At 44.7% G+C, this 12,437-nt stretch overlaps 1 protein-coding gene across 4 annotated transcripts in view; it reads left to right on the plus strand.

Moving 5' to 3' along the window:
• The window catches only part of WASF3 (WASP family member 3), a 676,822-nt gene that overhangs the window by 254,183 nt on the left and 410,202 nt on the right, over positions 1-12,437 (plus strand). For all 4 annotated transcript variants that reach the window (XM_077484052.1, XM_077484053.1, XM_077484054.1 and 1 more), the window contains one exon: positions 9,330-9,421. The gene's annotated coding sequence lies outside the window, so the exon portion shown is untranslated. The remainder of the gene's footprint in view (positions 1-9,329; positions 9,422-12,437) is intronic.

Genomic DNA, 12,437 nt, shown 5'->3' on the forward strand with positions numbered 1-12,437 from the left:
GACAGGAGGGAGAGGCTAGGAGAGCCGAAGAGGGACATGAGAAGAGGAGGATCAGGGCTGCCCTGTGCAAAGCCACTGTACAGAGCAAGTGCATATAACAAGTTTGTTATCTTTATAGAAAAAAAAAAATAACAAGACTTTACAATCACATTAATATCTTGGAGCCTGCTCATTTCATATTCCCATCACTCAGGGCTAGACAACGTGCCTCTGGATGACAGTGCTCCCCCGGTAATAGCAGATTGCAAGCACCTAGACTTATTGGAGGACACATTGATGTGCGAACAAGAAGAGAAACCATGGTCTCCTTGGCTGGAACGGGGCAATCATTATAGCCGATTCTCACTCCCTCTTTCTGTACCTTTAACAATGATCAAAGGATGAAAGCTGTCAGATGGAAGAGACTGAACCTCCAAGAGTGAGAGAGGCCTTTAGTAAATCAACCCTGTTACACTGATCCTGGTATTATATACGGTGTGTACAATTCTACAAGAATTGAACTCAAGCTAAATCTATATTTTATCTCCGGTGGGCAAGTTGCTTGCAGTTCTCAGATCTATTTTTTATTTTTTTTATTTGCAATACTCTCTTCAGAATCACTCTTACATGGATCTATTTTAGCCTTTTTGTATTCCAGATGACCATTGCGTTCAAATGTCAAATGCCTTGTCACTGGATTCATCAAATATATTTATATGATCACATAAACCTTTTTTTCACAGTTCTAATGGTCTTTCCCACATAAAAGGTACAGACCAAAATGTAAACAACTCAGAGTGTCAGTCAGCAGAAATAAGTCTTCTTGGTAGACAGTTATTCCCTTCCAACATAAAGACACAATGATCATATTTACCCCCTCCCCCCCCCCTCTTTTTTCCATTCCAGTTTTGATTCATAATGTTGGAAATGGCCATGTATAAAAATACATTTGTATTTTACTTTCCTAAAGATTATATTGGGGTTTGATGTCAGAAATGTATTTTCAGTATCATCATTGATCAGTAATATCAGTATTGCTTGCAAATAGTTCTCAGCTTGTGGGGGAGGCATTCGTATAGTTTAAACATAACATGTTTGCTTCATTCATTGGTCCTAGGGCAATTTTTGTACAAAAGATCTTCCCTAGAGCTGTTCTTCACTTGATGGGGTGATTTCTTAAGCCAACTTTTCTTGTATGTCTTTCACAAAAATCTCGTTTTCAAAACTTTTGCTTCTTCCTCAAACTCTGCCAATAAGCTACAGCTCCTGTGAGACCACAGGTACTGTCCCACCAGTATGCTCTTCTCTAATGATTCCAGATGAAAGTTCTTATTGCATGTTACAAGCTACTTGTTTAAGTTGGCATTCTAAAAAAACGTTGGTAATGGAGATCCCTTATTGTCTCATTCCAAGGGCTCAATAGCTTTACAATCTGTGATCTCCTGAGCTGCAATTGTCCAAAGGATCAATAAATCTTTGATTTACTTGTACCAAGCTTCAATCTTAGATGGGTATGTTGACAAGGTTTCTTTCCTGTATAGCTTTTGTTCCCATTTTTCCAAATACATATCTGCAGAGCCTGGGACACATTTCATGACCATCACTGTACCCTGTTCTTGACAGTAGCACACACCATATTTATCCAGCGTAAATAACAAAGTACATATAGGGACCACAACATTGTCCAAATGAGCTAAAAGATGGGTAGATTCCCTGTGATATGTTGTATGATAATATGTCCATAATGCCAGTGTGAATGGCTCAATGATTTTATATATATATTCACTCACTTTTGTTTTGGAACCTTTGGATGTGCAGCCATTTCTTCTTTTTATCAAGTTTTCACGGAGGCGGGCCGGTGCTAGCACTCCTACTTGGTTCTAATTGAGGTATTGCACGCACCCGGAGCCGTGGATCCCTTTTCTCTTGATTGCGTTATTTTAACTGACAGCTCCGCTGTCATGTGACACTGTACCCAAATAAAATTTATGTCATTTTTCCCCGTACAAATATAGCTTTTTTCTTGGTATTTGATCACCAGTACATGATCAACTTGTTTACACCTGCATAGTGCAGTTCTCCGTGTTTTACCAGCAATTGGTGGGTGCCGGAGAACTTCGAGTCCTTGGGACCTCTAGATCAGCCTGTGTTGTGAATCATCACAGCAGAAGTGGCCTGTGGGGGGCGTGCGCTCTCCCTGCAGGCAGACATGCAGAAACGTGTATATATATGTAATTCTGCCAACAGCTGCCCCCCTGTAGCAGTAAAAGTGCTATAGTATAGCGTGGTCAGAAAGGGGTTAATAAGTGTTACATTAGTGACCAGTTTGTTGTAGTCTCATAAACTGGTAATAAACATGTACTCAATTTTATTTTTGTATATGGAGGACACTGGATACCTGGTTGAATTGGAAGGCCATCGATCTTGTATAGTATGATTCTTGGCTTTGCCATGAAGAAGGCCTAGTGGTGTCATTGACACGTGTGCGAGTGTACCAGTATGTTAGGGTCTTTTTACATTTTGGGTTTTATTTCTACTGTTTTTGTTTTAAAATATATGTAAACCCCACATCTATTTTTCAGTATGTTTGACATCATTCTTCCATGGGTAAAGAACAGTTGTGATTAATGCCTTTTTGAATTGGCAAAATTCATTCATTCCTAAACCTTGCTATTGGCCAGTGAGATTGACCATCATAGCCATTAGTTTAGGAGGAGGAAGGATTAGACTCGGAAGAGAAAGTTTGGTTGTTGTTTGCATACCATGCACCCAGGGCCTTAGGAATATCTCTGGCTATGAATTGGAGAACTGAGTTGACCAACTGGAAATTACTTTTGAGATCCTTTTTTTCACTTCAGTGTCTCTTTAAGTATCTGTTGTGCTATTTAAATAATACACTTCATCAATACTCTTTTCTTAGCTCTTCCATTTATCATGTGCAATTGGACATATTGCTGCCAGTAGTGTGTAGTTTGGCAGCAGGGCCGGGACAAGGGGTGGGCAGGAGGGGCCCCTGGCGCAATGGTTTATTGCAGGGGTAGGGGGCACCCTGACCCTAACCCTAAGGGAAGGGGGGGCGCAATTTGGCGTCTTTGCCCTGGGCACTGGATGACCTTGTCCCGGCACTGCTTGCCAGAACATTTATGCCGTGTACACACGACCGGGCTTTTCAACATCAAAGGTCTGACGGAACGATTCCGGCAGACCATTCGATCGTGTGTGGGCTGCAGCGGAATTTTGATTTGCAAAAGTCTGACAGACTTTAGAAATGGAACATGTTTAAAATTTTTCCTGCCGGACCCAGTTCCTACCGAGAAATCTGCTCGTGTGTATGCTAGTCCGACGGACAAAAACCGACGCGAGGGCAGCTATTGGCTACTGGCTATGAACTTCCTTATTCTAGTCCGGTCGTACGTCATCACGTTCGAATCCGTCGGACTTTGGTGTGATTGTGTGTGGCCAAGTCCGTTCATTCGGAAAGTCCGTCAGAACTCTGTCAGAACTCCGTCAGAACTCTGTCAAAAGTCTGTAGGACCTAGTCCCTCGAAAAGTCCGGTCGTGTGTACGCGGCATTAGACTTCAAAGATCTCAACAGCAACTCGGTTTTACAAATATTGTGAATGTATTCCTCTAAAGATCAGTAAGGCTCGGTTCACACAGGGGCGACACGACTTCAGTACGACTTTGTGAGGCAACTTGGAGACGACTTGAACACGACTTTTAGACACGACCTGGGGCGACTTACAAGTCGCCCCAGGCCAGGCGACTTTTACCGTGGCCAATCAGAGAATGAGCTCTGAAGGGGGAACTCCACGCCAAATTTCTGAAAAAAATTTGGTTCCCCCTCCGAGAGCATACCAGGCCCTTAGGTCTGGTATGGATTCCAAGGGGAACCCCCTACGCCGAAAAAACGGCATGGGGGTCCCCCCCAGATCCACACCAAACCCTTATCCGAGCACGCTACCCGGCCGGCCAGGAAAGGGGGTGGGGACGAGTGGGCGCCCCCCCCTCCTGAGCCGTACCAGGCCGCGTGCCCTCAACATGGGGGGTGCCTTGGGGGAGGGGGGCGTGCGGCCCCCCCACCCCAAAGCACCTTGTCCCCATGTTGATGAGGACAAGGGCCTCTTCCCGACAACCCTGGCCGTTGGTTGTCGGGGTCTGCGGGCGGGGGGCTTATCGGAATCCGGGAGCCCCCTTTAATAAGGGGGCCCCCGGATACCGGCCCCCCACCCTATGTGAATGAGTATGGGGTACAATGTACCCCTACCCATTCACCTGTAAAATAAAAGTACAAAAAAAACACAACACACGAGATAAAATACTTTATTGCACAGCTCCGGGGGTCTTCCGTCTTCGGGGGTCTTCTCGCCGGACTCCTCCGCTATCTTCTTGTAGCTCTTTTGCTAGCGGAGGAGTCCGGCTTTCTTCCTCGCCGCCGGCCTCTTCTTCCGACTTCGGGGGTCTTGTCCCCCTCTTCGGTTCTTCTGCCGGGCCACCGCGCCTTCTTCTAGCTCTTTTACAGGCGGTGGCCCGGTCTTCTGTCGCCGCCGCATTCCGTTCTTCTTCTCCAGAAGATGTTGACTCGACGCTCTCTCCGGCCGCAATGCCAGGGACGCGCTGCGCTGCCACTTATATAGGGACAAGGGGCAGTGTCACATGGGTTGATGTCACATGGGTTGGTCACATGGGTTGATGTCACATGGCGACAGTCCCAGCATCCTCCGGGACTGTGACATCGTAAGGGGGCGGGGTCACCATGTGACATCAACCCATGGGACCAACCCATGTGACATCAACCCATGTGACACTGCCCCTTGTCCCTATATAAGTGGCAGCGCAGCGCGTCCCTGGCATTGCGGCCGGAGAGAGCGTCGAGTCAACATCTCCTGGAGAAGAAGAACGGAAGGCGGCGGCGGCGACAGAAGACCGGGCCACCGCCTGTAAACGAGCTAGAGGAAGGCGCGGGAGCCCGGCAGAAGAACCGAAGAGGGGGACAAGACCCCCGAAGTCGGAAGAAGAGGCCGGCGGCGAGGAAGAAAGCCTGACTCCTCCGCTAGCAAAAGAGCTACAAGAAGATAGCGGAGGAGTCCGGCGAGAAGACCCCCGAAGACGGAAGACCCCCGGAGCTGTGCAATAAAGTATTTTATCTCGTGTGTTGTGTTTTTTTTGTACTTTTATTTTACAGGTGAATGGGTAGGGGTACATTGTACCCCATACTCATTCACATAGGGTGGGGGGCCGGTATCCGGGGGCCCCCTTATTAAAGCGGGCTCCCGGATTCCGATAAGCCCCCCGCCCGCAGACCCCGACAACCAACGGCCAGGGTTGTCGGGAAGAGGCCCTTGTCCTCATCAACATGGGGACAAGGTGATTTGGGGTGGGGGGGCCGCACGCCCCCCTCCCCCAAGGCACCCCCATGATGAGGGCACGCGGCCTGGTACGGCTCAGGAGGGGGGGGCCGCCCGCTCGTCCCCACCCCCTTTCCTGGCCGGCCGGGTAGCGTGCTCGGATAAGGGTTTGGTGTGGATCTGGGGGGGACCCCCATGCCGTTTTTTCGGCGTAGGGGGTTCCCCTTGGAATCCATACCAGACCTAAGGGCCTGGTATGCTCTCGGAGGGGGAACCCACGCCAATTTTTTTTCAGAAATTTGGCGTGGAGTTCCCCCTTCAGAGCTAGTAATTCTGTCAAAGTCTCCTCCGTATAGACAGAGATCCGACTTGGAGGCGACCTCCATTGAAATCAATGGGTACAAGTCGCCTACAAGTCGGATTGAAGTAGTACAGGAACTTCTTTTGAAGTCGGAGGCGACTTCAGTAGCGTGCATTAAGACGGCTCTCATTCACTTACATTGATTTTTAAATGTTGTCCGACCTGAGGCGACTAGGGGCGACCTCAAGTCGGATCGCAGTCGCCCCTGTGTGAACCGAGCCTAAAGACATTTTCCGCTTTCATTTGGTGCTTGTTGACTTTCTTGTAAAGTGGTTTCTTTGCATTATTCATGCGCAAAACTGTGCATTAGACTGCAGTGTCTCATTAGACTGGAAGCACAAACAGATAACCCCCTTGGTGGGATGGAATTTTAAAGGTGACATGGACAACAAGGGGTGTTATTTGCTAAAGGCAAATCCACTTTTCACTACAAGTGCACTTGAAAGTTCAGTCGCTGTAGATCCGAGGGGGACATGCAAGGGAAATAAAAAACAGCATTTTAGCTTGCACATGATTGGATGATAAAATCAGCAGAGCTTCCCCTCATTTCAGATCTACCCCTTAGATTTAGAGCGACTGCACTTCCAAGTGCACTTGTAGTGCAACGTGGATTTTCCTTTCGTAAATAACCCCCATGTATTATAAAAAGTATACATTTTAGTACAAAAATCATTTACAATACAGTAAAAATGTCTATGCAAAGACACATGGATAATATGCATACTGTACTGTATGATGTAAGCAGATAGTGATTTTGTCTCTGGTGTACCCAACGTTTCTGGCTTAAACGCCTTTCTTCAGGGGTTTATACAGAGAAGACTACAATCATATAGTAAATCCATCGGTGTCTTATGACTTCATACATTTAGGTAAAAGAAAAGGACCCACAGATAGTCAATGAATACAAAGGGAACCGGACTGACAAGGTGGTTGGTTGATGGCTGTCCTCCAGGTATAGGATGACCCTACAGAGATCCGCCTAAATAGGGGCCATAGTTGAAAGAAACCAAAGGTTGTTTGACCTGAGAAATTGCGGGCATCAATTTAGGCAGGAATATATCTAGTGTCTCGGTGTAGTGACATGCGGATTCTGACGTTTCCCTTCAGTGAGAGGTTTTCCTCTCAATTCCCCCAATTCTCAGTATGTCTGGTGTCTTATCCGTAGCGGCGTCAGAGTCTCTTTAAGTACCTGTTGTGCTACACTTCATAAATACTCTTTTCTTAGCTCTTCAATTTTACATGTACAATTGAACATATTGTTGCCAGTAGTATGTAGCTTGGCAGAACATTTAGCCTTCAAAGATCTGAATAGCAACTTGGTTGATAAAAGTTTTGAGTTTATTCCTAAAGATCAGTGGACTGTACCGTGACAACGTTCTTCCTCCTAGAAGACTGACATTTGCCGCTTTCATTTGGTGCTTGTTGACTTTCTTGTGAAGTGGTTTCTTTGCATTATTCATGCCCAAAACTGTGCATTAGCCTGCAGTGTCCCATTAGACTGGAAGTGTTCCTGTAGAGGAACTTTTTTCTCTAGAGATTTGCCACATTTGGCATGCCTAGCAGATGTGTGCCCTTTATTAGCTTGTTCAGTGGTGTTTAAACGAAAGTGATTGTGAAGTGTTACCATGTTGTCTATTCTAAAAACAAATGTGTTCCAATGAATCAAAGTGATCATTTCTAGAGCCCACTCTTGCTGCCGTCACCACAGTAACAGCTAGTCATCAGTGTGCATCTTGTGTGCACCTGTGTGCAATGTTCTGCATCTACAAAGGATTTTATTATAACTCTTCGTCATGTTACAGCTATGAGGTTTCTTTCAGTGTGCTGGTTTAAGTGCTAGTTCACACCAGGCGCAGTTCCGTTCAGTTCCGTGTGCTTTTTTTCTGCACTAAAAATGCATGCACAGTGTTTTCCATGTATTCTAATGGCTCTAGTTCACCCCATGCAGTCAGTTTCCAGTCAGTTTCCAGTGGAGAAAATAACCGGAAACTGACCAGAAACTGACTGCATTGTGTGAACTAGAGCCATTGGAATACATGGAAAACACTGTGCATGCATTTTGTGCAGAAAAAAAGCATACAAAACTGCACGGAACTGCATCTGGTGTGAACTGGCCCTAAAAGGGGTTCTGTTTTTACTTATAGCATTATCTAGCCTCCTCGTGACTGGATAAGTAAGAGGAATATGTCATGATAACACAAAGCTGTGGTCTCAGAAAGCTCACTTAGGCTAGGTTCACACTATTGCGATGCGGGAACGCCGCGAATTCGCGGCGTTTTCCCGCATCGCTCACCTCCCGCCGGCAGTTCACACTGCCCTATGCGGACGGCTGGGGGTGTCAATGTTATGTTAATGACACCCCCAGATCCGTCGGCATATCGCAGTGCGATCTGCCGACTCGCACAGGAATCGGATCGCATGGTGTGAACCCCCATGCGATCCGATTCCGTTGCGGACCCAAAAAAGGGTCCTGTGCGAGTTTGCTGCGGGACCGCTGCGAGTTCAGCCATACTATCTGTATGGCTGAACTCGCAGTGCTACGGAGATCGGATGTGATTTGCTGTGCGAATCACATCCGGTTCTCCCCCCGCAGCGGTGTGAACCCAGCCTTAATGTGAGTCTGTTTAGGATTAACTTCACTGCTGCAAAATGAGTGTGTTGCACTTGAGTTGGAAAAATAACTTCATCCATTAAAGCATTCTTGGTGGCTGATTTGCTTCATGTCAGGTTCCCATTGGAAGATAATTCATACAGTCCTGAGGTAAATGCTGACTCCGCCCAGCGACAGGAGAGGATAGAAATAAAAGGTTACACTCATTGGCTAGATGTTTCCCACCAAAGGATTTGTCACCAATCCAGTGCTCAGCAGCTGAGGTAAATCTTCCTAGCAACACCAGGCAGCTTGTCACCTGAAACACAAAACAGAAAGAACCAGCAAAGCAGCCAAAGCGAATCATGTATTTAAAGGGGTTGTAAAGTAATTTTTTATTTTTTATTAAATAACAAACATGTTATACTTACCTCCACTGTGCAGCTCGTTTTGCACAGAGTGGCCCCGAACCTGCTCTTCTGGGGTCCCTCGGCAGCTGTCTCTGCTTCCTCCCGAAAGTATCTCTCACATTCATGCAAGCTCCCTCGCATGGTGAGAAGCACCTATGGGCGCGCTCCCGTGATACAGGTGGCGGCTATAGCCGCTCACTGTATCACATGGCCCCGCCCCCCGGTGCGCCGCGTCATTGGATGTGATTGACAGCAGCGCGAGCCAATGGCTGCGCTGCTTTCAATCCATCCACTCCAGCCAATCAGCGGCCAGGCTGAGCAGCGAAGAGGATGTCGGGGGCGAGCACGGGACTTTCGAGGGGGTCAGGTAAGTAAAATGGGGGGACTGGGGGCGCCAGCATTGTCATAGAATGCATTAAGGTGAAAAAATATTTACCTTTACAACCCCTTTAACAATTATAATAGCCCTCTATTAAGAGTGACATTTATTTATAAAACAAATGGGTGTCAGGGGTGACAATCCCATGGGGCCACTTCTCTATTTTATTCTTTCGTGGCCCTGGCATTCTTACCTAGGCACAAAATGCCCATGTGCTTCTTTTTTGTGAGTTATCTAATACATTTTTTTTCTCCTCTTTTAGAATTTGCGCTCCACTTGAAACTTGTTGGCTGATCAGTAACAAGCACAAGAACCAATGTTTGGCTTCCTCTGAAGGATTTTGAAGAAAAACGTGTAAGTAGAAATACAGAGACTTGATTCAGGATTGCTACCAAGTAAAATTTGAGTCGAGGGAAGAAAGTAATTCAAGCGTATGCCTGCAGCATTTTAATGCCATCTAGTTTATCCAAAGATTGTATGGTGAATCTATTTTTTTAAAATTGCCAGACTGTGACTGGCTGTTGTGCTACCTACTTTTTGCTCTAAATGTTATACAAATTTCAAAATAAATAGATTTATGGAGAAAAAAATTGCCAGACTGTGTGTGGGAGAGTTAATGAGGTTATAGCAGTTGTAAACTGCCCCAAAAAATTGGGTTCCCTGCAGATCTAAGCCATAGTATGTACCGCATACTAGCACATTATGACACACTTAACTGCACACAGAGCCCTCCAGCTCACCACTGTCACAGATCCCCCCCCCCCCCCACACACTTTCATGTACCCTGCCATCCCTTTGGGATCACTGGCTCCGGCCATTTGAAAGGCCAGAGCCACAATGACGTCACTCCCGCGCACATCGCTCTGCATTCAACTGCATACTGTGGGCCCTGAATGCAGAGCATCACTGTGCATGTACAGGGGACATAATCAGTTATTGTCAACGTGAATATCACCTAAATAACAAATAAGTGAAATAACCTTGCGCTACAGAAATGAGTATGCAAAATAATGAGAGCATTTCCGCACTTTATCAATTGTACACTAATTCTTTTTGCACTTTATCTTATTTGCACATGATATTGCATTTTTGCACAGTACTGTGTTCAACACATATGCTCATAGCAACCTCAGGATTGCTAGCGTCGTACCCCTTCTTTGTGATTGTGTAATAGGAAGTTGACTAGAGCGCACCATTAGACAGAATCAATCCTTATAGTGACAGAACATTGACATGGTTGCAGCCTAGTCATTTAAGTTTTTTTCTATACATGTGTGTTATCCCCACATATTTATTAATATCAGCACTAAGGTTTTTTCCCTTTATCAAAATAATGAATTAAGCTTCTCCCCTCAAAGTGCAAAGTGCTGACTTTACTCATGCATGTGTCTTGCTTCGTAACCTCCCTGGCGGTATGATTAGTTCTGATTTTAGGTGCTGAAAGCGGTACTATTATTTTGCATGTAAATTTGGCGTTTTATATTGTAGTCCTGCAATTCTTAGGAATAACTCTCTTAAATCTGTTCAAACCAGAGTCTAGCAGACATCCCGGGTATGATAAAGTTTTGAAAAATGAAATCATAAATTATAATATAATAAATAACTATAAATAATTATACCAAATAATAATATAATAATAATAAAAATTATTCAATAATGTAATCAAATCAAAAACACAGAAATTTGCTCAGTTGCAGAATTGTCACTGTCATTACTTTTCAGTATTTGATGACGGATCTCTCCACAAATCGCTATCGTTCAATTCTACGAGTGATTCTAATTTATTATGGCTGTTTTCTAGCTGGTCTAAAATCACTTTTGATGTAAAGGGACAGTTTTGGTTGCTATGGACAATCTCCAGTTTCCAGGCAGAAAGAACAGTTTTTATAATATAAAATTACATGCAGAGCACTGGAGAAACCACTAGGAACAAAGGGGATGTGAAATTATTACATACAGCAATTTAATCTGTAAGATTACATTATACTGTATGTATACTGTGTGTTTCACTTTTTGAATTTGGCGCTGATCTCCGTCCCCATGCGTCGCAACGCTCGCAGGGCACAGAGATTGGCTCTGTGACGAATTGAGCGGAGGACGAGCCGCTCGTACAGCGGTGGGATATCGCGGAGCCAGGGGAGAAAGTAAGTAACCTCCTCCTGCATACAGCGATGCGGTCCCGAGACTGGCTCAGGGTTACAGCTTTTGGTATAAAACTTCCACCCCGAGCCAGACTCAGTAATACCGCCAGGCTGGTTAATATAGGGGGTCAACAATGCCAAGAGTTGGTGAAAGCAGGGGTCTGTCAGCAGGGGTCTGTCATTTTGAAAAAATAAACACAATTTGATAAAATATATATATTTATTAGTTCACATAATTTGTAAAACCAAGGTTCCTGCAGAACCAACCACATTTGTATACATACATACATACACCCCAGATTCATGTGTACAATTACTCATAATAGAGTTCAATTCTGGTGGCGTAGATGGAAGGTTCCTCTACTAGTTTCGCGGATTGTCCGCTTCTTCAGGAGGAGGTCTATATAGTAAATAAATAATACAGAATTCATAACAATTCACAATTAATATTAATTATATAAGTAAAATATTGTAATTTCAATAAGAGTAACAATTGGAATAAGGGGAATATAGGGAAATTTCACTCACCCAGAAATTCAAGGAAAAAAGAAGGAGGGAGGTAAAAACAAAATGTGGAGAAATGGGTCCCCTCTATGTTCCCCCCCCCCCCCCCCCAGCGGACATGGGGGATAAGGTACGTATGGTACTGGAAAGAGAAAAAAAAAAAGTACCAAAAGCACCTTATCCCCCATGTCCGCCGGGGGGGGGGGGGGGACATAGAGGGGACCCATTTCTCCACATTTTGTTTTTACCTCCCTCCCTCTTTTTTCCTTGAATTTCTGGGTGAGTGAAATTTCCCTATATTACCCTTATTCCAATTGTTACTCTTATTGAATTTACAATATTTTACTTATATAATTAATATTAATTGTTAATTGTTATGAGTTCTGTATTATTTATTTACTATATAGACCTCCTCCTGAAGAAGCGGACAATCCGCGAAACTAGTAGAGGAACCTTCCATCTACGCCACCAGAATTGAACTCTATTATGAGTAATTGTACACATGAATCTGGGGTGTATTAACATTTTAAGTGTCATATTCTGTATTTTGTTACTTTTGCTATTCATTAAACTTGTATTAAATTTTTATTTCTAATCTCTTTCTTATCTTTATATATAAAGTACCGGTATAGTCCAACACCAATTTTTTGGTTCTGGTTCGGTATGAAGGGTTAGCATGTACAGCTATCCTATTACCCCCATAACCCCAAAAAAAAACCATACTT

Source organism: Lithobates pipiens, unplaced genomic scaffold (genome assembly GCF_037356315.1).
Source record: "Lithobates pipiens isolate NorthernLeopardFrog02 unplaced genomic scaffold, aLitPip1_a1.2 Scaffold_16, whole genome shotgun sequence".
Taxonomy (NCBI): domain Eukaryota; kingdom Metazoa; phylum Chordata; class Amphibia; order Anura; family Ranidae; genus Lithobates; species Lithobates pipiens.